At 44.8% G+C, this 27,907-nt stretch overlaps 1 protein-coding gene across 1 annotated transcript in view; it reads left to right on the plus strand.

Moving 5' to 3' along the window:
• The window catches only part of LOC124711126 (homeobox protein PKNOX1-like), a 731,542-nt gene that overhangs the window by 459,592 nt on the left and 244,043 nt on the right, over nucleotides 1–27,907 (plus strand). Inside the window, exon 3 of the mRNA XM_047241014.1 lies at nucleotides 21,643–21,733. The gene's annotated coding sequence lies outside the window, so the exon portion shown is untranslated. The remainder of the gene's footprint in view (nucleotides 1–21,642; nucleotides 21,734–27,907) is intronic.

Below are 27,907 nucleotides of genomic sequence, written 5' to 3' on the forward strand. Positions count from 1 at the left end.
CGTTGTTTGTGTACATATTTAACACAGCCTTCGGCTTCAAATTTGTCTCGAATGCAACGAATCGTTAAACGTGTCGGTGACTCTGTTTGATACTCATTTCGCCATTGCCGTTGAACCTCATTAATGTTTTCGTACTTCAAATGCCACTTCAGAACTGACTTCCTTTAATCGAATGTAAGCCTTGCGCCAGCCATATTGATCGAGTAACTAGGTGCAACTAAGAACAAAACACTGACTACCTGGCGACTGTCATCTGACAAAACAAACAACACAATACAACGCTTGTGTGGCGATTGCCGGAACTACAAATTATTACACTACCAATGATGGGAGAACTCCGTGAATTAGTTTGCCAGTTACGGACTTTTAAACAGTGGATACATTTTTTTTTACCCTCTGTATGTCTCTGTGGCAGCTTATTCTTGCGGATATCTACAGATATGCTTGCCGGATATCTGCATTGGCGCAAACTTTCATCGGCAAAGTAACTATTAACGATGCATATTTTATTTATTTATTGCCAAATTATAGACCTGTTACCTGATGTTTAAAACAGGTCGTACATCTTACAATTTCGTTTTTCATCTTTTTACTGTTTTCTTTTCTTTTGTTTCATCTACAACATTTACAAAGAATGATACTTTTCAAAATAACGATAATTTAAGGTTGAAATATAAATAAAATTTTGTTGTTTTTTAAGAAGAATATAAAAGAAGACAGGATAGAAGAGAGATTTGTTAGTACCACCACCGAATGTGTCTGACGGTGAATACCTCGGAATGGTTTCTTCGAGCCGTTGACCGCCAGTCACACACACACACACACACACACACACACACACACACACACACAAATGGTTATTAGTAGAGAAATAATGTTGCTTATTTTATGTATTACTAATCCTATGTATTAGCGATCTCTGAGTGATTGTTTCGGTACGGCCAGCGCATTGGCGCCGTAGCCAGGTGTTACGAGTACTTCGTTGACGCCCTGTGCGGGAACAAGACTTCCACCCCAAGCCCAGTCGTTGTTGCCGCTCCCTCGCCAATAAAAGCGCGGACGCCGTCCTCAGTTATAATAACAGGCTCTGCGCCGCCAAGTGCACTGGCGGCGGCTCTCCGAGGGGATTCGCCCTGCTCGCGGTGCTTCCTGCCGAGGTGGTCGGGCGCCCGGCCGGCCGGCCGGCTCACACGCACCCGCCAGCGTCGGCTTTTCATTACGACCTTGTTTATTGGCGCGGGGATCGGCTCTCGCGCTTTGCATAATTCCGAACAGCGAGCGGGGCGCACCGGCGCTCTGGGCGCCGCCTCGCGACGCCTTGCCTCGCCTCGCCTCGGCTCTACCCCGTCGTGTAATCCGGCCCGGACCCTCGCCACAAAACCGCGGCGACTGCAATTACGGCCGTGATGGCCTCGGCCCCCGGCGCCGAATTAACCGGTTAATGAAAAGTGGTCATTACGGCGGCGCCGCCCTGCATCCGAATGCGGTTTTTTGCATTCCCCAGCGGACGGCGCATCCTAATGGCCGTGCCGCGTTATTACTTATTTATGAATCCGGGCTCGCTTTTTTTTTTCTTTTCCGTTTCGGCTTTCTCTCCCGAGGTGCTCCTTCATCCTCGAGCTGTCGGCCCATTCTTCAAAGAGTAACGGCACTCTTCTTCTTGCTTCCGTATGTGCCAGGTGGAGTCCTTCGGTTTTGTGTTCCGCATGCAGCAGTATACTAATAGAAACCGCGGGCCACTGCGACAAGACTCGTACATTCCTGTCTACATCATATCTTTTTCTCGCCCAACAGCGCTGAAAAGTAACTCCTTCCAATTTTTTATTCTGTTCTAAATATCGGTTGAGGTGTTAATGTGTCATGCATATTATTGTGTCAACTTTCCCCGAATCGCTGACGCAAGTTTCAATCCTCTGCCACCAGAGGGCACCGAATTGTAGCGTGTTGCGTTTCGGTGCGTAAAGGAACTATGTCGAAGCTAGAGAGACCCTCGGGAAACTGAAATTACGAATTCTAAGAGTTCCTCCAAACATGGAGCACCCTCTCAGTCAGCATGGCACTACCAGACTACACACGAGCACTGCGACATCTGTGCAGTCCACCGCCTTGGATTCGCTGTCATCGATCTTGTATTGTATGTTAACCGGGGACCTAGAAACGACGGAGAGGCTCCGTCCCCGCCGCAGCCGCAGTGGTCCACAACCCCACGACGACTACCGCAGTCCTCTTCACCCCTCCGCCGCCCCACACCGAACCCAGGGTTATTGTGCGATTCGGCCCCCGGTGGACCTCCAAGGGAACGTCTCACACCAGACAAGTGTAACCCCTATGTTTGCGTGGTTGAGTAATGGTGGTGTACGCTTACGTGGAGAACTTGTTTGCGCAGCAATCGCCGAAATAGTGTAACTGAGGCGGAATAAGGGGAACCAGCCCGCATTCGCCGAGGCAGATGGAAAACCGCCTAAAATCCATCCTCAGCCTGGCCGGTTCACCAGACCTCGACACAAATCCGCCGGACGGATTCGTACCGGGGACCAGGCGCTCCTTCCCGCCCCGAAAGTCGTGCGTTAGACCGCACGGCCAACCGGGTAGGCTAAACATGTTTAGTATGCTATGTTTAGTATGCTGTCGACCGTTTTCTGCAATAAGTTGAAATCGAGAAACAGCATGTTGCACAACTGATGGAAGTGCTTCCGGGTTCATGTTCAGAATATGTTGCGCAGTGCGTGTCTTCAGTGCAGCTAAGTTTGCAGCCGGAACACTGAACACAACATCTTTGAGGTATCCCCATAGCCAGAAGTCACACGGATTGAGATCAGGTGATCGGGACGGACAGGCTGTAGGGAAAAGGCTGCTGATAATTCTAGCATTTCCGAAATGGCGCTTCAGCAGCTGCTTAACTGAATTCGCAAAGGTGCGCCACTTTGCATAGAAATGATCCCACCCACGCATCCACGCTGTTGGAGAGCTGGAATGACGTGGTTGCGCAAAAGACACTCATAGCCCTTACCAGTGACGGTACTGGTAACAAGACCGGAAGCACGTGTCTCTTCGAAAAAATATGGCCCTTATGATAAATGATGCCGTAAACCCGCACCACACAGTGATCTTTTCAAGATGAATTGGTACTGGTTGATTTGCGTGTGAATTTGGTGCCCATATTTGACAATTTTGTGTATTGACTTATCATGTCAGATGGAAGTGGGCTTCGTCTGTCCACAAAATCTTCCACGGCCAATTATTGTCCTCTTCCACGCGAGCAAGAAATTCTAAAGCAAAGGTGTCGCTTGCTGGCAGGTCAACAGGAAGCAACTCGTGCACATCGGTAATTTTGAATGCATAGGAAAGAAGGATGTTTCGTAGGATTTTGTGCACCGCGCTCAGGGGTATGTCCAATGCTCGGGCAATTCTCCGTGCACCACGCGTTTGCACACCACCACTCGTCTCCTCCTGCATTGCTGTGGCCACTGCTTCAACTGACGTCGAATCAATTCGTTTCCCCCCTCTACGAGGTTGCACGTCGAAAGAATCCGTCTCTTCGAATTTCCGAATAATTTTCTCCAGACCCACGACAGTCATCGGGCCATTGCCTTTTTTCAAACCCTTTAGTTCATATGGCTCTGAGCACTATGCGACTTAACTTCTGAGGCCATCAGTCCCCTAGAACTTAGAACTAATTAAACCTAACTAACCTAAGGACATCACACACATCCATGCCCGAGGCAGGATTCGAACCTGCGACCGTAGCGGTCGCTCGGCTCCAGACTGTAGCGCCTAGAACCGCACGGCCACTCCGGCCGGCAAAACCCTTTAGTGTGCGGAATTTCTGCGGAGCAACGTGTGCACAGTTATCATTCTTGTAATACAGCTTTATAAGCATAGCGCGATCCTGTATTGAGACAGTCATGGCGAACGTCACAGTTGCAAAAGGGGGAAAAGCCGTGTACCCGGCGTGTTTATACCAACTTCAATGGGTCGTGCGCATGACAGGTGTTTTCATTCACGTATTCTGACACAAACAGCGCCAACTAATGAACAATTTTCACACTATTTTTTATTCTGCCATACGTTTTTCCCCTCCTCCAATAACATTCCGTTGCAATTTGACGTTGTTCTGACCAGTGGTGTTACTTGTATAGCCATTTGAAAGTTTAACTTTAATTATAATCACCCTGTATGTGTTCTTTTAACTGTTAACTAACCTGACTTGGAAATGAACTTCCTAGTTCGCCAGTTTAATAAAACGCAACTGTGATGACATTGCAATAGAGTGTTAGAAAAAGAATAAGGAAAATAGTTTATAGACTGTTGTGGGTTGGTAGGAGAGCCAACACCGTATTATTAGAGGAAGCCGAAAGGCACGCGTTTTAACTCACGCAGGCTGGCGTGAGGTATGATTCATAACATCAATAGTAACTGAACATGGCGCCTTGCTAGGTCGTAGCAAATGACGTAGCTGAAGGCTATGCTAACTATCGTCTCGGCAAATGAGAGCGTATTTTGTCAGTGAACCATCGCTAGCAAAGTCGGTTGTACAACTGGGGCGAGTGCTAGGAAGTCTCTCTAGACCTGCCGTGTGGCGGCGCTCGGTCTGCAATCACTGATAGTGGCGACACGCGGGTCCGACGTATACTAACGGACTGCGGCCGATTTAAAGGCTACCACCTAGCAAGTGTGGTGTCTGGCGGTGACACCACATAGACAATGCTGGGTCAGTTAGCGATGTAGAGATGAAAGTGTAAACATAAGACAGGAGAAGCTGTAGGGCGGCATCAAACTAGCGGAAAGACTGATTACTCAAAATTGAAGTGGCAAGCAGAGGTAGTCCGGCTTGCCGTGCTTTCGCATGATACGCTCCGCGCTGCGTATGGAGCAGGGCAAAAGCACGTGGCCGGCCGCTGATGGAGCAGCCTAATTCGAGGCGTCATCAGCGGGCCGCCGCCGCAGCCGCCCGTCACGACTGCCCAAATTGCCGCGCGGCTCGCCGCCAGATGCGCCCGCGCGGCTGCGCCGGCCAAAGGCGAGAGACGTCCGCGCAGGCCACAACGTACACATTGCTGCTACTATCGGGGCCCCACGAGAAAGGCGGGCCGCGGCGCGTACGTCACGATGGTAGTCCTGAACTAGCTCGCTCGCTCAGCTCAGCAGACAAAATGCGTTGCTAAACCTGTTAACTCACAGCTGGACATGTAAGTACTAACGAGAATTGCTTCTTCCAGTGGAATTTCGTATTATGTAGTCTTACTGATTCACTACAGCAAAATTTAATTTAAGATGAATACACGATATAAATCGTATAACGACGTGTTTATAACATTTAGTCTCTTCTGATTAACAGTACTCATTAAATGGTGGAAGTGGTGCCTTATGCAACTGATAATCATGAAACTTCCTGGCAGATTAAAACTGTGTGCCGGACCGAGACTCGAACTTGCCCGCGGAAGGCAAAGGGTCCCGAGTTCGAGTCTCGGTGCGGCACACAGTTTTAATCTGCCAGGAAGTTTCATGTCAGCGCACACTCCGCTGCAGAGTGAAAATCTCATTCTGGATACATCCCCCAGGCTGTGGCTAAGCCATGTCTCCGCAATATCCTTTCTTTCAGGAGTGCTAGTTCTGCAAGGTTCCCAGGAGAACTTCTGTAAAGTTTGGAAGGTAGGAGACGAGGTACTGGCAGAAGTGAAGCTGTGAGGACGGGGCGTGAGTCGTGCTTGGGTAGCTCAGTTGGCGCCGGCACTGTAGCTCAGCGTGTTCGATCAGAGAGCTGGTTGGTCTCTGTAATAAAAAAAACTGAGTGGAAAGTTCAGCAAACGGACTTGATCGGATGTCATGTGACGTCCGCAACGACCAAACACAACGATCAACAACGAACAAAATGAAAAAAAAAAGTTGGTAGAGCACTTGCCCGCGGAAGGCAAATGTCCCGAGTTCGAATCTAGGTCCGGCACACAGTTTTAATCTGCCAGGAAGTTTCATATCACCGCACACTCCGCTGCAGAGTGAAAATCTCAAACTGATAATCATTTTAGCATGATTTTATTTTATTGTACGCCAGTACAGCCGTAACAAATTATAAGTAGGCCCATGGACTTCCCATCATTGTAGGACTAATAACAGTTCCATAATAGCGGATTCCAGTAGAAGATGCAATTCTCGTTTGTACGGACACGCCTAGATACGAGTTGACAGGTGTAGAAAGGTAGTTTGTCTGCTGATATGAGCGAGCGAGCGCAGAACTACCTTCGTGACGTACGCGCCGCGGCCTGTCTTTCTCGTAGGCCTCGGCTACTATCCAGTCACACCATCGTGACCACCTGCTGGTAAGACATCTGTGGACGTCGTTTGTGGCAGAAACTGGCGGCCGACCGCGCTGGAACTGACTCAGTTTGGTCGGGCAGGGTTTGTGTTCAAATCGTTGAAGTCTATTTATTGAGTACTACTACATAGACAACGGTAACGAGAGGTGGGCCACAGAGCGGTGCAGCAGATGTCGTCGGAGGACAGCTAGAGAGGAGCAGGAATGATAGCGAACAAGTAAACACAGTAAAAAGAAGCTAGACTTAACTTGCAGGCTTCTCCTGGCGTACGATCTGTATGAATGAGTATTCAGCAGTGACGTCCAGCTAATACAGTATCAAGAAGACAATCGTACTGTGAGGCTCTCTTAAGTGATACACGACCGATAGTCAGGGTCGCGACTGGGCTGTGTCTCGGTGGCGACTTGGCTGCACCTCGTAGCGAATGGGTTCTGTGGCTGCCGCCGACCATCCCATACCGCGGCGGAAGAGGACGCTTTGATACGGAGCCGCTGGAGGCGTGGCTCAGCGGGCGTGCTCCATTGGGCCCTCGGATCCCGCACGACCGCTGACGGCGTCTGACGGAAACTTTTGTTGCCATTACCATCTGTGGGACACCAGTGGGATGATATCTACATGTGATACCTTAGTGGCAGATCAAAATCAGAAAATTAAGATAAACGTGGATCCAGAATCAAACTCGAATGATGGTGCAAAAATGGCAGTTGACCCTAAACAACAAAAAGTGTGAGGTCATCCACATGAGTGCTAAAAGAAATCCGTTAAACTTCGGTTACATGATTAATCAGTCTAATCTAAAAGCTGTAAATTTAACTAACTACATAGGTATTACAATTACAAACAACTTAAATTGGAAGGAACACATAGGAAATGTTGTGGGGAAGGCTAACCAAAGACTGCGTTATATTGGCAGGACACTTAGAAAATGTAACAGACCTACTAAGGAGACTGCCTACGCTACGCTTGTCCGTCCTCTTTTAGAATACTGCTGCGCGGTGTGGGATCCTTACCATATAGGACTGACGGAGTACATCGAAAAAGTTCAAAGAAAGGCAGCACGTTGTGTATTATCGTGAAATATTGGAGACACTGTCACAGAAACGATACAGGATATGGGCTGGAAATCATTTAAAAGAAAGGCGTTTTTCGTTGCGACGGAATATTCCCATGAAATTCCAATCACCAATTTTCTCCACCAAATGCGAAAATATTTTGTTGACACCTACCTACATAGGGAGGAACGATCACCGTGATAAAATAAGGAAATCAGAGCTCGTACAGAAAGATATAGGTGTTCATTCTTTCCGCGTGCTATACGAAATTGCAACAATAGAGAATTGTGAAGGTGGTTCGATGAACCTTCTGCCAGGCACTTAAATGTGATTTGCAGAGTATCCATGTAGATGTAGGTGTACCATATTCCTAGACAAAACTAACCACAACACAGCCACACATAATTCAATGGAGCCACTTGTCATACAAGTGATAACAGTGTAGCCAAGTTACCTTTCATGAATGTCCACTTTCTACCGAAAATACAAAAGGGTACGAATTTTTTAAGGACATTTTCCTACTACTAAAATGTAAGAAATAGATCTGTGACGTTCAAGCGTGTGAATTTTGTTTCATTCTGTGTGAAAAAATTTTCTGTTTGCCATGTATAATATATTTGTAATATTATTAATGGTTTCTGTCATTTAGTCGATGAAGTTGTCGTGTATTTTGGAACGAATAATTCCATTAAGAATAGCGACTTTAAAGGAAAACTAATCGGGCTGCAACGTTTCATTTGACCATCATAAAGATATAAAAAATAAATCAACAACATTTCAGAGTGTCTTTGGAACAATTAAAAGAAAATCAAACAAAAAGAGAACTATCGAAGAGTTTATTGCAGAGCTGTCAAAATTTGCAGTAGAAATATTTTGGCGACCAGTTTCGAACCGACTCCTTCAGTCCCAAGCCGTATCTACTGAGTCTGCACTCGAAGTGCCTGATCTTCGTGGCACCATCTAAAATTAGCATTACATACATCACACAGTGACGGTAGGTAAATTTCAGAATATACATACGCTCACTACACAAGGCAGAATGAAACTCCCTATTTGTGAAGGGAGTCTGGTTTCCCCTCCGCCAAGTACTTAGATGGACGTTTCTTTATTTCATTTCCTTCTCCTAGTTAAGCAACTCGTTTCTAAGGACCCACAATTCTAACTACGGTTTTATTGTACATGCATAATAAATTGAAAAGAAATAAAACGTTTTATAATTAAATGCAATGTAAGGCAGATAGGCCCTAAGCTGCAGCTTACTTCTATCTATTATATATGTAGTCGACTGAAAATCGTCAGCACTTCAGTAGAAAGCTAATAAATAAATTTTGGTATGCGGTCCTTTACAGAGTTGCTGTAAATTATATTACACTACCTTCCTTCTTGGACTGCAAGTGCAGTACGATTGATTACGGCTAAGAACTGTTAGACCATTCAACTGTCCGATACCTGTAGCAATTCTCGTCTTCACCAACACACTACAGCATTTTATGTATCGGATTTCACTTAGTGTCACTTTTTTTTACTAACATTCGCTTGTTATATCCTTCGTCAGTTTAGTTTTCTACACACTCAGCACAGCTACGACGTCTTTTGATACGGGGCTCACCTAACACTAAGTACTGTGAAGCAGTAATCACTATTAAACAATGGAACTCTTCACGGAGTAATATAAATTTCTTTAAACTGCGATGTTTTATCGAACAAATATAAATGTCTGGTGTGGTGTAGCGATACTTCATTTGTTGCTGCACTTTTTAATTGCGATGGAAAATACGTACACAAGGTGAACCAGAACTCGACCGACAAACTTTCAGAGGTTTGTCATGGATACTTTCTGATTCTTTGGTGTAAGAGCTCCACGCTCTCCGGCGGTTCGATAAAGAATTATTGAATTTCGTTTGATTTCTTACCACAGCCAGCTGTTAATTGCACAGAAAATAGTGCACAGTAGCGGAAATGTCGACGATATGTGCTCATGTGCTCTGTGTCTTGTCTCCAATCGCTCACGGTATTAGTCGACCACAATATTATTGCATCTGAGACTGAGGGCGCTTCGGTCGGCTTAACGTTAGCTTTCATTGTGATATTGTCCGCCCCCCAGTAGCTAAATGGTCACCGTAAGGGATTGTCAATCCTCTGGGGCCGGGTTCGATTCCCGGCTTGGTCGGGAAATTTTCTCCGCCCAGGGGCTGGGTGTTGTGTTGTCCTCATCATCATCTTATCATCCTCATCGATTGCAGATCGCCGAAGTGGCGTCAAATTGAAAGGCCGGCACCCGGCGAATGGTCTGCCCGACGTGCACACGCTGAACCACTTGGTAGTATATGCACGTGTGCCCACAAAGTATTGACAGTGCGATGCATCTTCCTTAGCCACCACTGAACTTGTTTACTGTAACGTCACTGCATATTTTCGATAGCGACCACGGGAGGCCAAGTGCAATACTGTCCTGGTTAATAGTACCTGCTGTTAACAACGGTAGTACCCATATTCCTCTTCGCCCTCAAACTTACATTCTGTACTGCTCGATTGTGTCTCGGGTTTGTTTTTCCATTAGTGTTACTTGCGCGTTGACATTGATACACAGCAGTACCATAGGTAGGTTTGCTGATCGAGAGTTGGCCGATCTGCACCTCGTGTGTGGGTTCAAAAATGGCTCTGAGCACTATGGGACTTAACATCTATGGTCCTCAGTCCCCTAGAACTTAGAACTACTTAAACCTAACTAACCTAAGGACATCACACATCACCCAGTCATCACGAGGCAGAGAAAATCCCTGACTCCGCCGCGAATCGAACCCGGGCGTGGGAAGCGAGAACGCTACCGCACGACCACGAGCTGCAGACTGTGTGGGTTCACTGAGTGCGGTGGTAGAGCAGCACAATGGCGCTATGCTGAGCTGTTCTCGCACCGATGGGAGTCACATCACAGTGCAGTGTTTTGCCTGAGGGTTGTTGCATTACTCTTCGTTGTGTGTGTTGTACATTTTGTTTATTGCATATTACAGGCGCTTCTACACGGAAACATGGGTGATTGCGGTAACAAACCAAATACGTCGTAATTACATTATTACTCTGTAATAAACGACTGGAGTCCGTGGTTCCCTTGAACCAAAATTCTCAGAAGTCACCCCACAAACAACCTCTGAAAGTCTGTCAATGGAGTTCTGGCTCTCCCTGTGTATTCATATATGTACCCTTCCAACATTTTGCATGTCACTTCGGCGACATACCACGCTGATTCCAAGACAGCGAAATCACTAGTTAGAAGTGTTGTGAGAATGAAAATTTGCTGTAATATCCGTGCGTGTCTGCCCTTGTCTATCAATAAAGAGGTTGACATGTTCACATTAATCGTATCAATTATTCATGTTTCACATTTTAGCCCTCACTTCGAAACACTTCAATAACGGCGTACTTACGAACACCAGGCTGATAATGTAGAAGACATGTATCTGACAATGGAGTACTAGACCGTGAAATGTGTCGGCAAAATTAATACTTAAATCTGCGACAACTTTTCTTGTAAAATTTATTTTTCCTTGCATAATCACGTCAGGCTCGCACTTAAGGCGCCGGCTCCTAAAGCCAACTCAGCCTGTTACTTAGCTACACCTGTGTGACATTGGTCGTAGCAAAGACAGAGGTGCTATACAGAAATTCGTAATAGATGGCTATAAGTAGACATTCTTTTGCTTAGTATCTTTGTGCATATTTAGAGTGTTCTGCGAAAGTTGAATTCCGGTTAAGGGTACAAGACTTTTAGCAATATTTGTAATATTTGATTTATGAGCATAAGGCTGTGGTAAAACTCATAATTCCCTGTCTAACGTTTCGTCTTGCACTGTTGGGCACGTCATCAGAGGTTTTAACGGCTCAGAGAGCTGTTACAGACTCAAAACTAACTCAACAAGCCCAGCTGTTTATATGTATCCAACCAAATGGTCGGTTCATAATGTCATCAGACGGCTGCCGACGTTTGTGATGTAGCTTGTAGAGGAGAACAGCTGGTTCTGTTTGTTATATTTTGCACTAGGGCCTACAACGTGTCCAGGCAGAGTCCTCCTTCTTTGCTGTTGAAATAAATTTTGTGTGCACGGCCCCTCCTGCCGGAGGTTTGAGTCCTCTCTCGGGCATGGGTGTGTGTGTGCGTTGCTCTTAGCATAAGTTAGTTTCAGTAGTGTGTGGGACTAGGAACCGATGACCTCAACAGTTTGGACCCCTAGGAATTCACACACATTCGAACACATTTTATTTTTGTGCTTTTGAATTTCTACGGCTTCTCTGCTCATCCTATCGTAGTAATTATTAGATCTTGTTAAAACCACAGTGTCAGAGACACGAATTTCGTGGTTTCCCGACCCTTGCTTGGTCACATATGAATAGTTCGGCTTGCTGAGCTTGTTTTGAGTCTGTCTGAGTTGTTATAACCTTTGATGAAGATTTAGGCAGTGGAAGACGAAAAGTTAGAGAATTATGCCTTGGACCGCGGCTTGATGCCCACAAATCAAATATCAGCAGTATCGCAAATACCGACCGTGAAAGCCTACACTGCATACCAAGACCTTTTGTTGCAGTGACTGCGTCTTACCATCTTTGACAAAGGATATCCAGGTGTGGACACGCACGCTTAAAATTGTATGACTTTTTAATGCATTTGTAGTCACAGTACTAACTCAATCCACAGCCACACACATCTTTTATACTCCCTATATTGTATGTTCACGTGAACCGAGCAGGGCGGTGCAGTGGTACAAAACTGGACTCTCTTTCTGGAGGAAGGCGGTTAAAACCTCTGCCCGGACATTCATATTTAGGTTTTCCGTTGCTCCCGCAATTTGCTTATAGCAAATGTTGGATGGGATACTTGTTGTGACCTTCCTTTCGCCGTCCTTCAACAAGACGAATTTCTACCCCGTCTTTAAATATCTCCTTGTCGACGGGACGTAAAACGAGGATCTTCCTTCCCTTCTATTTGTCCACACATCGAATATGTTATTAGACCACACATATACTTAACTTTAGTTGGCAACAGACCATAATTACCACAGTCGTATAAACCAATTTGAGCCATTGCAGTGCCAACCAGTAGTCTAAAATTATTTTCACAAGGGGCGTATAATATAAAGCCGTATATGACTCGTTTATACCAGTGTCAACGCGCGATCTGCGGGAGTCCTTAGTATTTTAAGAATTTAACTCCTCGATAAATGCGCGTGCAGAGACTGTGCGGTAATTACCGCAGGGATTATTGGTCGTTTTAAAGCTGCAATTTCTGATATAATTAATGAGAGAAACAGTAATTACAGAAACGGAAGAGCACGCACGTAGCTTTGTCAACTGTCTCCCCCTCTCTGTAGAACTGTGTGTTCCTGGCCACCTTACCAGAAGAAAAACAACAACAAGCTTATTGCCCATCTAAAGCGCTCATTTACAAAGCAGTTGACCCCGCATCGAGTCTAGTAATCATAGTTGCAGTTGAACTGCGGTACCTTTGTTATTGTTATGGAGTGAATCGTAGCACTAAGGAGTTGAGCGACATAAACGAAACCTGACAGGCGTGTTTCTACATCTGAAACATGGTGTCTTAGCGCCGGCCGCGTAAGAGTGGCGCTATTGGCGTCACCGTGAGGACAGTAATCATGTGTGCTTTAAATACCTCTGTAATGATCGTGAGCGGTAGTTACCTTTGAGATTGGACACGGTGAATAGATAGCAGTCAAGAATTCCTTTAAGGCGACAAAGACGCCGTTATCAACACCTCACTGAGTTTGAACGAGTTCGTGTAATAGAGCTACGAGAAGCCGCATGTTTCTTTTGCGATATCGCAGAACGGCTTGGCAGGAATGTAACCACTGTACATGATTGCTGGCAGCAATGGCACGGAAATGTACGGTCGCAAGAAGACAGACCTCCGGACAGTCAAATGGCAATTCAGAGAGGGAAGACCATAGTGTTCGGCGTATGGCTCTGCCGCATCGTACTACATCTGCAGGAGCAATTTGAGCAGCACTTGTCACCACATTGGCACAAAAAACTTACGAATCAGTTACTTCAAGGACAGCTGAGAGTCAGATGCCCTGTAGCGTGCGTTCCAGTGCCCCAAACCACAGACTCCAGTTGTGCCAATCGAGATCTCATTGGAGGGGAGGTGGAGATGTGTTTTCTGATGAAAGCTGGTTCTGTATTGGTGCCAATGATGGCTGTGTGTTGTTAGGAGGAGGCCAGTTGAGTGCCTACACCTGAAGTTATGGTCTGGGGTACCATTTCACATGGCAGTAGGAGCACTCTCGTGGTTACCCCGGCCTGACCGCAATTTGTACATCAATCTGGTGATTCGACGTGTTGTGCTGCCATTCAGGAACGGCATTCTGAGGGATATTTCCCAACAGGATACCGCTGGTGTAAGTCAGCATGTTCAAAAATGTTCAAATGTGGGTGAAATCCTATGGGACTTAACTGCTAAGGTTATCAGTCCTCTTTCAAATTATAAATATTATAAAGCTTTAAAACCCCGATATTCTTTTATAAACACCCCGTGGAGTATGACAACTGCTAGGACTACAGAAAGAAAACAAACATTTCAATGACCGGACGGACAGTACATAATGTTGTGAAGAAGAAAAAGAAAAAAGAAAAAGTGACGCGAGTGAGTTACGAACACGGCTCGCCCACTTGACATTTCAACACCGCGACTACTCAACCACGACGCCGTCACCATCTTAATGTAGATCCGTATTGCATTTATTGTCCTTGAACCATTAATGGTTGCTATTTTGCTTTTTTTACACAGTTCAGTACACCTTCTTCCTGTTTCAAGCTTGATCTGTGCTCAGTTTTTGACAGGGTTAACTTTTTTTTGCACTTAATTCGACAGCACTCTGTAGTAAACATTCCTTTCACGCTTTATTCCGTTTACGCTTAAACACAAGACTTGTATCCGGGGTGTTGGGAGTTGTCGACGCTGCACTGGAGTATTTCCTTTAGTTTGCCTCGAATGATAACACTGCGTGAGCTGCAGCTCTGCTGTTCCTTTCGTGTCCGACTTTGGACTCGGTGACGGACCCGTTTCACGGGTGATGAGTTGCCATTGAGGAAGGACACGCGTCTTCCTGGCGGCAGCGCTGGGGGGATGGATGAGGGCCGCCTCGGGCCGGGGTTTACGGCGGTCGCTGTGGGTGGTCCCGGCTGGGCGCAGTCAGGGACGTCGGGTCTGCACAAGCCGCTCCTCCGAGCTCCGCGCCGTGTGACGCTCTGCACTCGTGTTGGGGGCGCCCGGGCTTCCGAACCGTACTCGCTCGTCGGCATTGGGGATTTCGTCGCAGTCCTGCAAAGTGACTACCGCGACAGCTATGCGCGGATGCGGGAAATGCGTTCAGTATCCTCGCTTCGTCTGCATGGCCCCATATCGGCACCGGTTATCTGCGGACATTAAAATAATTGCAAATAACTTTAAATGTGGGCATTTTAGGAACTGAAAGTTACTTTAACCGGTCGCAGTCTGTGTTATTTCTACTATGCTTCCGGACGGTTGACCGCCTCCATCATCAGAGAATTTACTCTAATTTGCAAAGCATTTATGTGTGACTTTTTGGTAACGTATGACATTGTCTAATAACAGACAGTGCCCCAATATTTTCATTTTCATATCAGTAATCGTACACTGTCCAATCACATTAATGTGACCAGCGCCTATGTGCAACATCAGCGTGCAATAATCACTCAGAGACGGCTGCTGGCAGTACTAGCAGTGGAGGGTAAAAGCGTGCACGCAGAGCGGAAACAGTGCAGCGATTTATCTGATGACCAAAAGAGGGTTATCATTGACTTTCCAAACGTGGATGGAAGCATTTCCGAAACAGGTATGTTTCTAAAGTTTGTAAACTGCCGCAGTGCATGGCAAAATTGCGCTATCCAAAACCGGTGCCAAGGCAACTGTGGCGCACCACGGGCCATAGATGACAGAAATTACATAGAATTATATTAATACCTTCAACTGCTAACGGGCGTTGATATATATCAACGGGGACAGGTGAAAATGTGTGCCCCGACCGGGACTCGAACCCGGGATCTCCTGCTTATATGGCAGACGCTCTATCCATCTGCGCCACCGAGGGCACAGAGGACAGTGCGACTGCAGGGACTATCTCGCGCACGCCTCCAGCGAGACCCACATTCTCACCTTGTATGTCCACACACTACATTCGTAGTGTCTCACCCCAACACACTCAGTACTCGTGGAAGATTCTTACCAAGTTCCGTAAGAGTTCGGGGAATATGTGTGCATCCGCACAGAAGAAGAAAGTTATGGCCGGTATTGCCAGAACTGTGTACTTTTATGGATATGGTGTCTGTTCTTTCAGACATGTCCGAAAGAACAGAGACCATATCCATATATAGATGATAGAGGTGAACGACGGCTGCCGAGATGTATCCGGGCTAATTTTCACGCTAATACCGTAATTGGACGTCCACTGTGTGGCGACAAGTAGATTTTTGGAATGAATCACGTCTTATGCTCCAACGGACAGATGGCCGTTGACGCATACGGCTTGAAGCACCTGAAAGCGAAACATCCTGTAACAATCGTCGGTATGGTCCCGGCCGAAGGAGGGAGCCTTATCACTTGAGGAATATTTACGTGGCATTCCCTGGATGATCTCTTCATTTTGGAATTCACAATGGGTCAACAGAAGTATGCATCTGTCCTTGGGATGCCGGTCAAGATTTTGTCTAAAATCGTCCTGGAATGTTTAAAAAAAAAAAAAAAAATATTCTTGCACTTAGAGAAAATGTGAAATTCGAATCCCGCTCGGACAAGTATTTTTAATCCGCCAGGAAATTTCAAATAATATTTTTGTTTTTCTAGGCTTCTTACTATGAGTCTACTGTGCTTTTAAGGGTTAAGCTTAGATCGATTGTAAACGTAATTAGCTTTCGCATAAAGTTCACAAAAGTTTGTTTTTCTTTGATTACCCTCACAGGAAAATTTGAAAGAATAACGTTAACAAAATGGCCGACTAAACCGTTGGCATAAGAGAGCGATAGGATATTGAAAATCCCACGCGGCGCTCATGTGCTAAAACTGATGTGGCTTTTGTAGGCCAATTTGAGGCTGTTTCCCGACTTGGTACACCGCACGTGCACTGCGTCAATTCATTCACCTCGACTTCCTGTGCACCACTGTGGTACGTTGTAAACAGGTGCCATTTACACCCTGTACAGATAAATGAAGTATATAATGTTGTTCTTTGTGTCTTGACACTTGATGTGCGGTCTTAAGGGAACTTCTGATTAATTCTAGTCTGATGTCCGTCTACATCTTCTTTGTGTATGCACCGATGTCCCAGATTATTTCATAGCGTCTCGTCTCCGGATGAAACTTAGCCAATAGCCTATACGGTGATTGCCTTGTTTCTAAGATTCGACGATTTACACGCGCATCCGAAGTCGACGTCAATCTATACTTTCCTACCACGTTGCGATTCTCCTAACCAGTAGCACTGGTTATAATATACGTCCTGACACATTGCTTAATACAGTTCATAGAACGCATGTCAGCTCCATGCATTTGCACGTAATGACTTCACGCAGTTATCTTAATTACAAAAATGTGTGTTAGATGTGGACTTCTCGTCTCTGTTCTGTAGTACCATTTATTCCGAGCGACTGGAGCGACATTAGTGAGGGATAGCTACTTTCTCACTTCGTAATGACATAAAGAAGTTTATAATGCAGCGCTGTAGCCAAATTAAAGACGTTTCTGCCTTGCGGTAGCATTTATTTCGAGCGTCTGGAGCGCTGTATGATGGACAGTTGTGAGCAGAGGGATAGCTACTTTCTCACTTCCTAATGGCATAAAGAAGTTTATAATGCAGCGCTGTAGCCAAATTAAAAGCCTCACGGCCTAGGAGGCCTTGTCACGGTTCGCGCGGCTTCCCCGGTCGGAGGTTTGAGTCCTCACTCGGGCATGGGCATGGGTGTGTGTGTTGCCGGTAGCGTAAGTTAGATTAAGTAGTGTGTAAGCTTAGGGACTGATGACCTCAACAGTTTGGTCCCATAGGCTCTTACCACAAATTTCCAAATTAAAGCACTAGTACCATAGACGTAAATTAAAGGAAACTTATTAAAGTACTAGGCTTTAAGCGAAGAAGGGCTTTCATTGCATAGTGTAACCTCCTCTGTTACACGTATAAGAGTGACCAAAAGGTTTCCGTTTCAGGGCGTTGTCGCAGTACAGCGTAACTCCGTTGCAGGTATATAAGCACCGACATGTAGTGACATTCGCGTCATTCCGACGTACGTGCGATAAATGCGGAAACGTGAACTATTGCGACTTTATTACTAAATGCGTCCCAACAAGACCGACATACTGTTGTTTTTTCTTGGTGCCAAAGGACAAACACCGGTAGACATCCATAGCCGGCCGGTGTGGCCGAGCGGTTGTAGGCGCTTCAGCCTGGAACCGCGCGACTGCTACGGTCGCAGGTTCGAATCCTGCCTCGGGCATGGATGTGTGTGACGTCCTTAGGTTAGTTAGGTTTAAGTGGTTCTAAGTTCTATGGGACTGATGACCTCAGATGTTAAGTCCCATAGTTCTCAGAGCCATTTGAACCATTTTTGAAGACATCCATCGGAGAAAGAAGAATGTGTACGACGCAGCATATCTACCGAAAACCACCGTCGTGGAATGGTGCGCCAACTTTAGTGCTGGTCGCTGTTCGACACGTGACGGTGGTCGATCTAGGTCAGCCATATTCAAGTGAGAGACATTGGAACATCAGCGCTGTAGCTTTGAGCTGTACGATACGATTATAACTTCTTCGGTCCTTTAAAAAAGGCCTTCTGGGAACAATGGTTCCTGTCGGATGAGGATGTGCAGCAGGCAGTTACGGACTTATTCACGCAGCAGAACACAAAGTTTAACCAAACGGGTATCTTGTCGTCTTCAACGTTGCGCGTCGGTGGAATGATTGCGTGACTGCTCATGACAATTTTGCCTGATTGGCATACCGACTCTGGAGTGTACGGCCCGCGAACGGAAAGTTTTTAATCGCCCGTTAAAGTTTATCTGTCACGGCTACTAACTTATAGAAAAAAAGGTTTTCACTTAGAAACGTAATAATATTTTATTACTATAATTTTGTTGTTCTCTTATATCTTCATGTTTAATATCTTAACGTTTATTTCAATGATACTATTTTTAGACCTACCAAGTTGTATTCTTACCAAATTAGGTTATTCTTTTGTAGCACACTCCTGGTCTTTTTGCAAACCAAATGTGATTATTTGCAGCTTTGATACCACGTCCTTCTGCTTGAAATGGGGTAGTTTTATTGATTGCATTTAGAAAACATCGTTCCTGTGAAATACAACTAGCTCTTTATTCACATGAAGTGTTGAGTGCTATTGACAAGGGATTTTAGATCGATTCCGTATTTCTGGATTTCCGGAACGCTTTTGACCCTGTAGCACACAAGCGGCTCGTAGTGAAATTGCGTGCTTACGGAATATCGTCTCAATTATGTGACTGGATTTGTGATTTCCTATGAGAGAGGTAATTGACGGAAAGTCATAGAGTAAAACAGAAGTGATTTCTGGCGTTCCCCAAGGTATTGTTTCTTATCTATATAAACGATTTTGGAGACAATCTGAGCAGCCGTCTTCGCTTGTTTGCAGATGACGCTGTCGTTTATCGACTAATAAAGTCATCAGATGATCAAAACAAACTGCAAAACGATTTAGAAAAGATATCTGAATGGTGCGAAAAGTGGCAGTTGACCCTAAATAACGAAAAGTGTGAGGTCATCGACATGAGTGGTAAAAGGAACTCGTTAAACTTAGGTTACACGATAAATCAGTCTAATCTAAAAACCGTAAATTCAACTAAATAGCGACGTATTACAATTACGAACAACTTAAATTGGAAGGAACACATAGAAAATGTTGTGGGGAAGGCTAACCAAAGACTGCGTTTTATTGGCAGGACAGTTAGAAAATTCAACAGATCTACTAAGGAGACTGCCTGCAATAGACTTGTCCGTCCTCTTTTTAGAGTACTGCTGCGTGGTGTGTGGTCCTTACCAGGTAGGACTGACGGAGTACATCGAAAAAGTTCAAAGAAAGGCAGCACGTTTTGTATCATCGCGAAATATGGGAGAGAGTGTCACAGAAATGATACAGTATTTGGGCTGGAAATCATTAAAATAATGGCGTTTTTCTTTGCGACGGAATCTTCTCACGAAATTCCAATCACCAAGTTTCTCCTCAGAATGCGAAAATATTTTGTTGACACCGAGCTACATAGGGGGGGAACGATCACCACGATAAAATAAGGGAAATTATAGCTCGTACCGAAAGATATAGGTGTTCATTCTTTCCGCGCGCTACGAGATTGGAATAATAGAGAATTGTGAAGGTGGTTCGATGGACCCTCTCCCAGGCACTTGAATGTGATTTGCAGAGTATTCATGTAGATGTAGAATCAAGGAGCAATTAGAACAGGAGTTAGGGGAATATCAGGGAGGTTTCAGACCATGGAGAAGCTGTGCAGAACAGATAATTAGTTTAAAATTGATTATGGCATACTACAAGAAACGGAACAAACCTCTGGCAATAACATTTGTAGATTTTAAGAAGGCATATGACTGTCTCCACAGACCTTCAGTATTAAAAATTTTAAGAAATCTAGGACTCCATCCAAAACTAATTAAATAATACAACTCACTCTAACGAACGCCAAATCAAAAATGAAGTTTAGAGGAGAAATTTCGGAACCATTCCTCATAAAAGCAGGCTTAAGACAAGGTGACTGCCTATCACCGTTCCTGTTCAACTGTGCACTGGAATACATAATGAGAGAATGGTACAAGGACAATCCAAAGATGATAAGAATTGGAAGTGCAAAAGATGATATTAGCTTAAACTGCTTGGGATTCGCTGATGTTCTTTCTCTCCTACCCAACACCGTTCAAGAAGCCAAGCAACAAGTGAAATCACTACAAGAAATATCAGAGAAAGTAGGCCTTAGAATATCATTTGAAAAAACGGAGATTATGCTAACTGATCCACCACTTGCAAACAGAATTACAATAGGAGAACAGGAAATCAAAATTGTTGATAAATTTAAATGTTTAGGCGAAATAACAACATACAATCTAAATAAGAAGCCGTCATGGCAGAACTACGCACATTACATTACCAAAACTACATACAGCAAAAAAGCCTATCTATAGATGCAAAATTAAAACACTATAAAACAGTTACACAACCAGAAAATAACGTATGCAGCTGAAACTATCTTCAAAACAACTAATACAGCAGAAATTGACAGAATACTAAAAATAGAAAGAAGAATAATTAGGACATGTATAAATAAACAGTATAAAATAAATGGACATTGGAGAATAACATCAAATGAAACAGTATATAAGAAAATAGAACCAGTCATGAGCACGATCAGGAAGAAACGCATCTCATTCGTTGGACATCTGATGAGAACTCCAGAAAACAGAATTAGTAAAAAAATAATACAAAATTGTGGAATAGCAAGAGCAACATTAAATGGATCACAGAAATTAAGGAAGATATAAAAGAACTCCAAATTACAGTAGATGACTTAAAAAACAAGACACAGAAAACCAGAATACTGCAAGACCCCCAAACCAGACTACATATGAAAATCAATAAAAGGAGCACAGGAGGAGTGGTCTCAGATGACGAAAGAAAGAAAATATCTGAAAGAATGAAGAAATATTGGGGAGACAGAAGAGCAAAACACCTTTCGTATAAGAATAGACACTAATAATTATATTACCTAAATATCACATTAAGTTATTGTTGAGCCAAATTGTATCCCTGTGTAACAACTTGTTTACAACTTTGCATTTTTTACTAGAGTGGTCCAATGAAGGCCATAAAATAAATAATAAAAAATAATAATATAGATGTAGATTTTGTACGTATAGTAGAGAGAAAATTTTGTTTTCAGGAACTGTTGGAAAGATTATCTTTTTTGACCTAGTGTTTCTACGAGACACGTTCCTCGAATTCTGTTAGTGCGTAATCGACGTAGAATTAATGCGCTCTATTTTCCCAAGATCCATCAATTTTTCAGAGGCATCCTCTTTTTAGGATCTAGTTTTGCCGGCCTAGAAAATTTTTGGCCGGCAAATTTAATGTTTTGTGTGTTGCCACAATGTGGCTCATTGAACCTGTTGGTAAGAGCAGAGCGGCAGTGTTTTCTCTAGCGCTGTGTTGTGTTGTGTGTGCAGACTTGGGGCTGGTCCCGGGCGCCGAGGGACGATGACCGGCGCCGCGCCGCCCGCTCCGGCGCCACGCGTCCTTCTGCTCCCACCCTCACAGGTGAGTAGCGGCCGCTTCCTGCACGCTGTCCGCGATACGCAAACTCGGCGCTTAACTACGGGCGCAGCCACCCTCCGCAGTGCAAAGGCACTAGAACTGGCGCCTTTCGAAACCGACTACAGATCTGCTGAAGCGCCTAAACAAATCTTTTTATTTGCAAGGCTAATGTTGTCAGGCATACTACGTCCGAACAGGCCTCGAAAGTTCCAACACCACCGACCGATCGCCGTGTCATCCTGAGACGACAGAGCCATTTGTTTAGCACACTGCTCCTCTGGCCGTTGTCACTTTCCGTGGCGAGAGCCGCTACTTCGTGATCGAGTAGAACCTTGACCCCACACGCGTTGAATGCAGCTCACTTGCCAATAGCGCTCGGTATACTCGAATGGTCACCCATCCCACTCCCAGCCAAGCCCGACAGCGTTTAACTTTGGTGACTGACAGGAACCAGTGTTACGAGGCGTGTTTTTTTAAGTAAGTACCGTTTTGAAATTTAAAAAGAGGTGCTAAGATTGAGATTTTCACCCTGCAGCGGAGTGTGCGCTGATATGAAACTTCCTGGCAGATTAAAACTGTGTGCCGGACCGAGACTCGAACTCGGGACCTTTGCCTTTCGCGGGCAAGTGCTCTACCAACTGAGCTACCCAAGCACGTCCCGTCCTCACAGCTTTATTCCGCCAGTACCTCGCCTCCTACCTTTCAAACTTTGCAGAAGCTCTCCTGCGAACCAGGAAGGTAGGAGGCGAGGTACTGGCGGAATAAAGCTGTGAGGACGGGGCGTGCTTGGGTAGCTCAGTTGGTAGAGCACTTGCCCGCGAAAGGCAAAGGTCCCGAGTTCGAGTCTCGGTCCGACACACAGTTTTAATCTGCCAGGAAGTTTCAAGGTGCTAAGATATCTCAATTTTATTTTTACATGAAACCCTGTACCTTAATCTACGCACTGACGCCATTACAGTCTGATTCTTCCTTGTTTACGTTGTGTACTGAGTGTTTAAGATGCCTCCGATGCCGGCCGTGGTGGCCCAGCGGTTCTAGGCGCTTCAGTCCGGAGCCGCGTGACTGCTACAGTCGCAGGTTCAGGTCCTGCCTCGGGCATGGATGGATGTGTGTCATGTCCTTCGGTTAGTTAAGTTTAAGTAGTTCTAAGTTCTAGGGGACTGATGACCTCAGATGTCAAGTCCCATAGTGCTCAGAGCCATTTGAGCTATGCCTCCAATAATCGTGAGTCCCGCCGACTGTGAAGTACGGACTGTTATAATATTTCTTATTGCTAAAGGCCTAAAAGCGATCGATATTCATCGTGAGATCTGTGCAGTTTAGGGAGAAAACATTATGAGTGATGGAATGGTAAGGAAGCGGGCGAGAGCATTTAAAGATGGCCACACAAATGTGCATGATGAACAACGGAGTGGGCGTCCTTCGGTCGTTTATGAAAGTTCGGTGCAGGAAGTGGTCAATAAAGTGAGAGAAAACAGACGCTTTACGATTTCCTCCTAGCAGGATGACTTTCCTAATGTTTGGTTTAAAATGGTTCAAATGGCTCTGAGCACTATGGGACTTAGCTGCTGAGGTCATCAGTCCCCTAGAACTAAGAACTACTTAAACCTAACTAACCTAAGGACATCACACACATCCATGACCGATGCAGGATTCGAACCTGCGACCGTAGCGTTCGCGCGGTTCCAGACTGTAGCGCCTAGAACCGCTCGGTCACACCGGCCGGCTCCTAAGGTTTCTCGTAGTGTTTTGTATGGCATTGTGACCGAGCACTTGAATTACCGAAAATTGTGCGCACGTGGGTACCGAAAATGTTGACGGATGTGCACAAAACCAAACGTTTAGACAAAGAATTGGCTTTCCTTGAGCGGTACCACAACGACGGTGATGATTTCTTAATCCAAACTGTTACGGGCGATGAAACATGGGTGGCCTACGTCACACCAGAATCAAAGCAGCAGTCCATGGAATGGCCGCATTCAGATTCACCCAGGAAAGTGAAGTTTAAGCAAACAATTTCTGCCCGGAAAATCGAGTGCACAGTTTTTTGGGACAGAAAAGGAGTATTGCTTATGGAATTTGTGCCTCGTAATGAGACAATCAATGCAGCAGCTTACTGTAAGACATTGCACAATCTGCGCCGTTCAATTCAGAACAAAAGACGTGGCAAGTTGAGCAAGGCCATCGTTTTGCTGTAATGCAATGCCCGTCCTCATGTGGCTAATCAGACCAAAGATCTCATCACCTCTTTTCGATGGGAAACTCTAGATCATCCTCCGTACAGCCCCGGTCTTGGGGCCAGTGACTACCATCTGTTCCTGCACTTGAAGAAACACCTGAGCGGTCAGCGTCTTCAAGACGATGACGAAGTCAAAACAGTGGTGATGCAGTGGTTAACAAGTCAGGCGGCAGACTTCTATGAGGAGGGTATTCAAAAACTGGTACAACGTTATGACAAGTGCCTCAGTATTGACGGAAATTATGAAGAAAAGTAGATTAAGGTACAGGCTTTCATGTAAAAATTAAATTATTGAGATATCTTAGCACATCATTAATTTCAAAACGGTACTTACTTAAAAAACACGTCTCGTATCATTGCGACAAGGCCGCTGGCTCGTCACACATACGTTATATAAAAATAAAAAAGCTAGGTTACTCTGCTTACTTTCATTCCATAACGCCGTGTGTGTGTGTGTGTGTGTGTGTGTGTGTGTGTGTGTCTACTACTACTACTACTGCTTCCCAATATGTTTGTTCCTAATGAAATTTGTCATTATCAACATCTCTTCCTCAATACAACGGCTCATTCAATGGAATCAGTACTAGAAATAAGAGCAATATTCACACATTTTCAGTAACTTGCCAGCAGGCACAAAAAGTTTGAGTACTAACGTAGTTCACTTTAAGAGAAGACTAAAGAATTTATTTGTGGCCAACTCCTTCTGTCCCACTGACGAATTTCTTAGAAGAATCAATTGATGTTTATATGTTAACACTATCAAGTAATGCGAGTATTACGTTCAATCTGACTTCTGTTAAGTCCAGTAGTGCCATCATTGTAGATAAGTGTTGTAAAATGATTTTTCTGTTTGCCATGCATTGCTACAATAGCCTAATGTTTATCATACGCGCCTCAGTGTATCGAACATTTACATCTTTTTGTGACAAGTTATTTATTAACTTTTAAACAAAAATATGTTAGAGATTTTGTTTAATCATTCCACATCGATGAGGACCGTTTCACTTGAGATCTTTCGAGGGCAGATTACCATATTTGTTTTTCTTTGTAAATATGTGTTGTGCATTCATGTTTACAGCCTGGAGGGTCTCTTCACTTTGGATCTATTGGAACGAAAAGTACAACTAATATAATTATCATGAGAATTACTCTACATGAATTTTGTAAAAGGGATAAAAAATTTGTAGTCACTTCGTTTGCAACCGTATGTTCCCAGACTGGGCCTTCACATCATTCGTGCAGCCTGTAAAATGAAATGAAATAAGTCGCCGCATACAGTTCGTGAACTGGCAGTTTCGCGGCAACAACTATTCGCGTGCGCGGACCGTGTCTCTCCAGGAAGACTCACACGGATACAAACACCTAATTAGCGCGACTGGGCACTTCGTGAACATAGTTAAGAAATGAGTCACTCTCACACCAATGGTAAGAGAAATCTGGTCCAAGGCACATTCCTGTGGCTGACATTTCGTCTTCTAATACTGGACTCAGATAGCAGTTTCAGACTTTAAGCAAGCTCAGCAAGCTGAACTGGATATACGTATCCACGCAACAAAATTTATCAACGACACAAATGCCGGCCACAAAAGTCTGAGTTATATTGCATAACATTAATTCACGAAATAAATGGTTTTAGCTCAACTGCACGATGTAGGAGCTGCAAACTGAACAAAAGTTTTTGGAAATAAAGATATTACACTTTCAAAACAGTTCGTTTTGTAAAGGAAACGACTGGCTTCTGAAGACCAACATAGTATACTTTTTCAAAAACAACGCCTCGTACAAATTATATTTTCCAGTCTTACGTACCTTGGTTATTAAAATTGTCTTGGAGTTGCAGCCATTGTGAGCACAATTGAGGCAAAGAAAGTGATATCGTTTTGTACAGGGTACCGAAATGTAATACACTTTCTCGATGATGAAATAGAAGCATTCAGACCGTGATGTACTGGTGTATCATCTATGTGCTGCAAGCAGGCCCTGAGAACGACACGTGTTGAGTTTGGGCGTTGGCGCTCTGGAACATTGCCCCAGGGAGGGTGGCCAAGAATGTTTGTGTAGCTGCCTGCAGGATCCCTTCAACATTACTGCTTAGTTGTGACTACGATGTTCTGTTCCTCTTTTGTTCATATTAGTTTTTGGGAGGAATTATGTTTCAGTGCTACAGGATCGCACACTATACAATACATTTTGGCAGCCAAATATCTAGTATTGTTATCCATAGTGGTAAGGTCCCAACTGTTCACTTTTGCCACCGGATCTCCTCTTTCTGGTGGGAGCAACCGGCAGAATAATAAGGCGGGTTGCGCTTATGTGCGACATTGAATTATATGGAGCGAAAATAACTTCCGTTTGAGGTCGTTGCTACAATTTATATTAAACGTAGCGCGACTGTGACACGGGTATATAAGCAGATGTTCAGATGTGTGTGAAATCTTATGGGACTTAACTGCTAAGGTCATCAGTCCCTAAGCTTACACACTACTTAACCTAAATTATGCTAAGGACAAACACACACATCCATGCCCGAGGGAGGACTCGAACCTCCGCCGGGACCAGCCGCACAGTCCATGACTGCAGCGCCTGAGACCGCTCGGCTAATCCAGCGAGGCGATATATAAGCACCGACATAAAGGTGAGGGATAAATGTCTCTCCGACATACATGCGATAAATGCGGGAACGTGAACTTTGGGCGAATTTGGTAATAACGTCGCCATACGGGACCAACGGGCTACGGTTCTTTCCTTGGCTGCCGAAAGACAAACACCGACAGACAGCCATCTGAGAATGAAGAGAGTATTTATGGCAGCTCCGTCGAAAAATACAGCCAACAGGTGGTGGTGGAGTCAGTCGAGCACTCGCCCTATACTCTTCCTCTCTCCCCATGCGATTATCACGCCTTCGTTGTCTTAAAAAAGGCATTGGACGACGATGTGCAGCAGGCAGTTGCGGATTTCTTCACACAACAAACGGGAAAAACGCTTGGTGGATGACTGCCTCAATGCTCTCAGCGATTTTCCCTGATGGCATACCGATTTTGGACTATACTGTATTAGAAGAGAAGCTTTTTGATCATCCCTTACACGAGGCGTCTTGAAATTTCGCCTCTGCAGCGTCGTGGTCTGCATTTCGCGCATGCGCGCTGTGTGCCGTACTCTGTTGGCAAGCCCAGACGCCATTACAGAGTCATTCGGCGTGTTTACGTGTGACGTTTTTTAAAGCTCCTTAGACTGAGAATGCCGCCGACTGTGAAATACCCGCTGTGCTTAGTGCTAAAGGCGTGAAAGTGACTGAAATTCATTGTCTGACCTGTGAAGTGTGTGGAGAAAATATTATGAGCGATGACATGATACGGAAATGGGTGCGAGCTTTTAAAGACGGCCGTAAGAATGTGCATGATGAGGAACGAAATGATGATCTTCCGTCATTATTGACGATTTGATGCAGAAAGTTGATGAAAAATCGAAAGAGAACAGGCGCGTTACGGCTGCGACGTTATGTGACGACTTTCCTCGGGTGTCAAGAACTGTGCTTCATGCAACTGTTACAGAACGTTTGAATTATCGAAAGTTATGCTTACACTCAGTATCAAACATACTGATTGAAGTGCACAAAAGAAAACTTTTAGCCAGTTCTTTGACTTTCCTGGAACGATACAGTGAGGAAAGGTTTTGAGCCAAATTGTCACAGGCGACGAAGGATGGGTGGCTAACGTTATACTTAAATCAAAGTAGCAATCCATGGAATGGCGGCATTCAAAATCACCCGGGAAAGTAGCAATTTCAGCCCGGAAAATCATGTGTACTGATTTTTGGGGCAGGGAAGGGGTGTTGTTTTATTCTGGACTTCTTGCGTCGTGGGGACACCATATATTCTACCACTTACTGTGAGACGTTATAAAATTTGCGCCCTGCAACTCAAAACCAAAGACGTGGCA

The sequence above is a fragment of the Schistocerca piceifrons genome, chromosome 8 (genome assembly GCF_021461385.2).
Source record: "Schistocerca piceifrons isolate TAMUIC-IGC-003096 chromosome 8, iqSchPice1.1, whole genome shotgun sequence".
Classification (NCBI taxonomy): Eukaryota; Metazoa; Arthropoda; class Insecta; order Orthoptera; family Acrididae; genus Schistocerca; species Schistocerca piceifrons.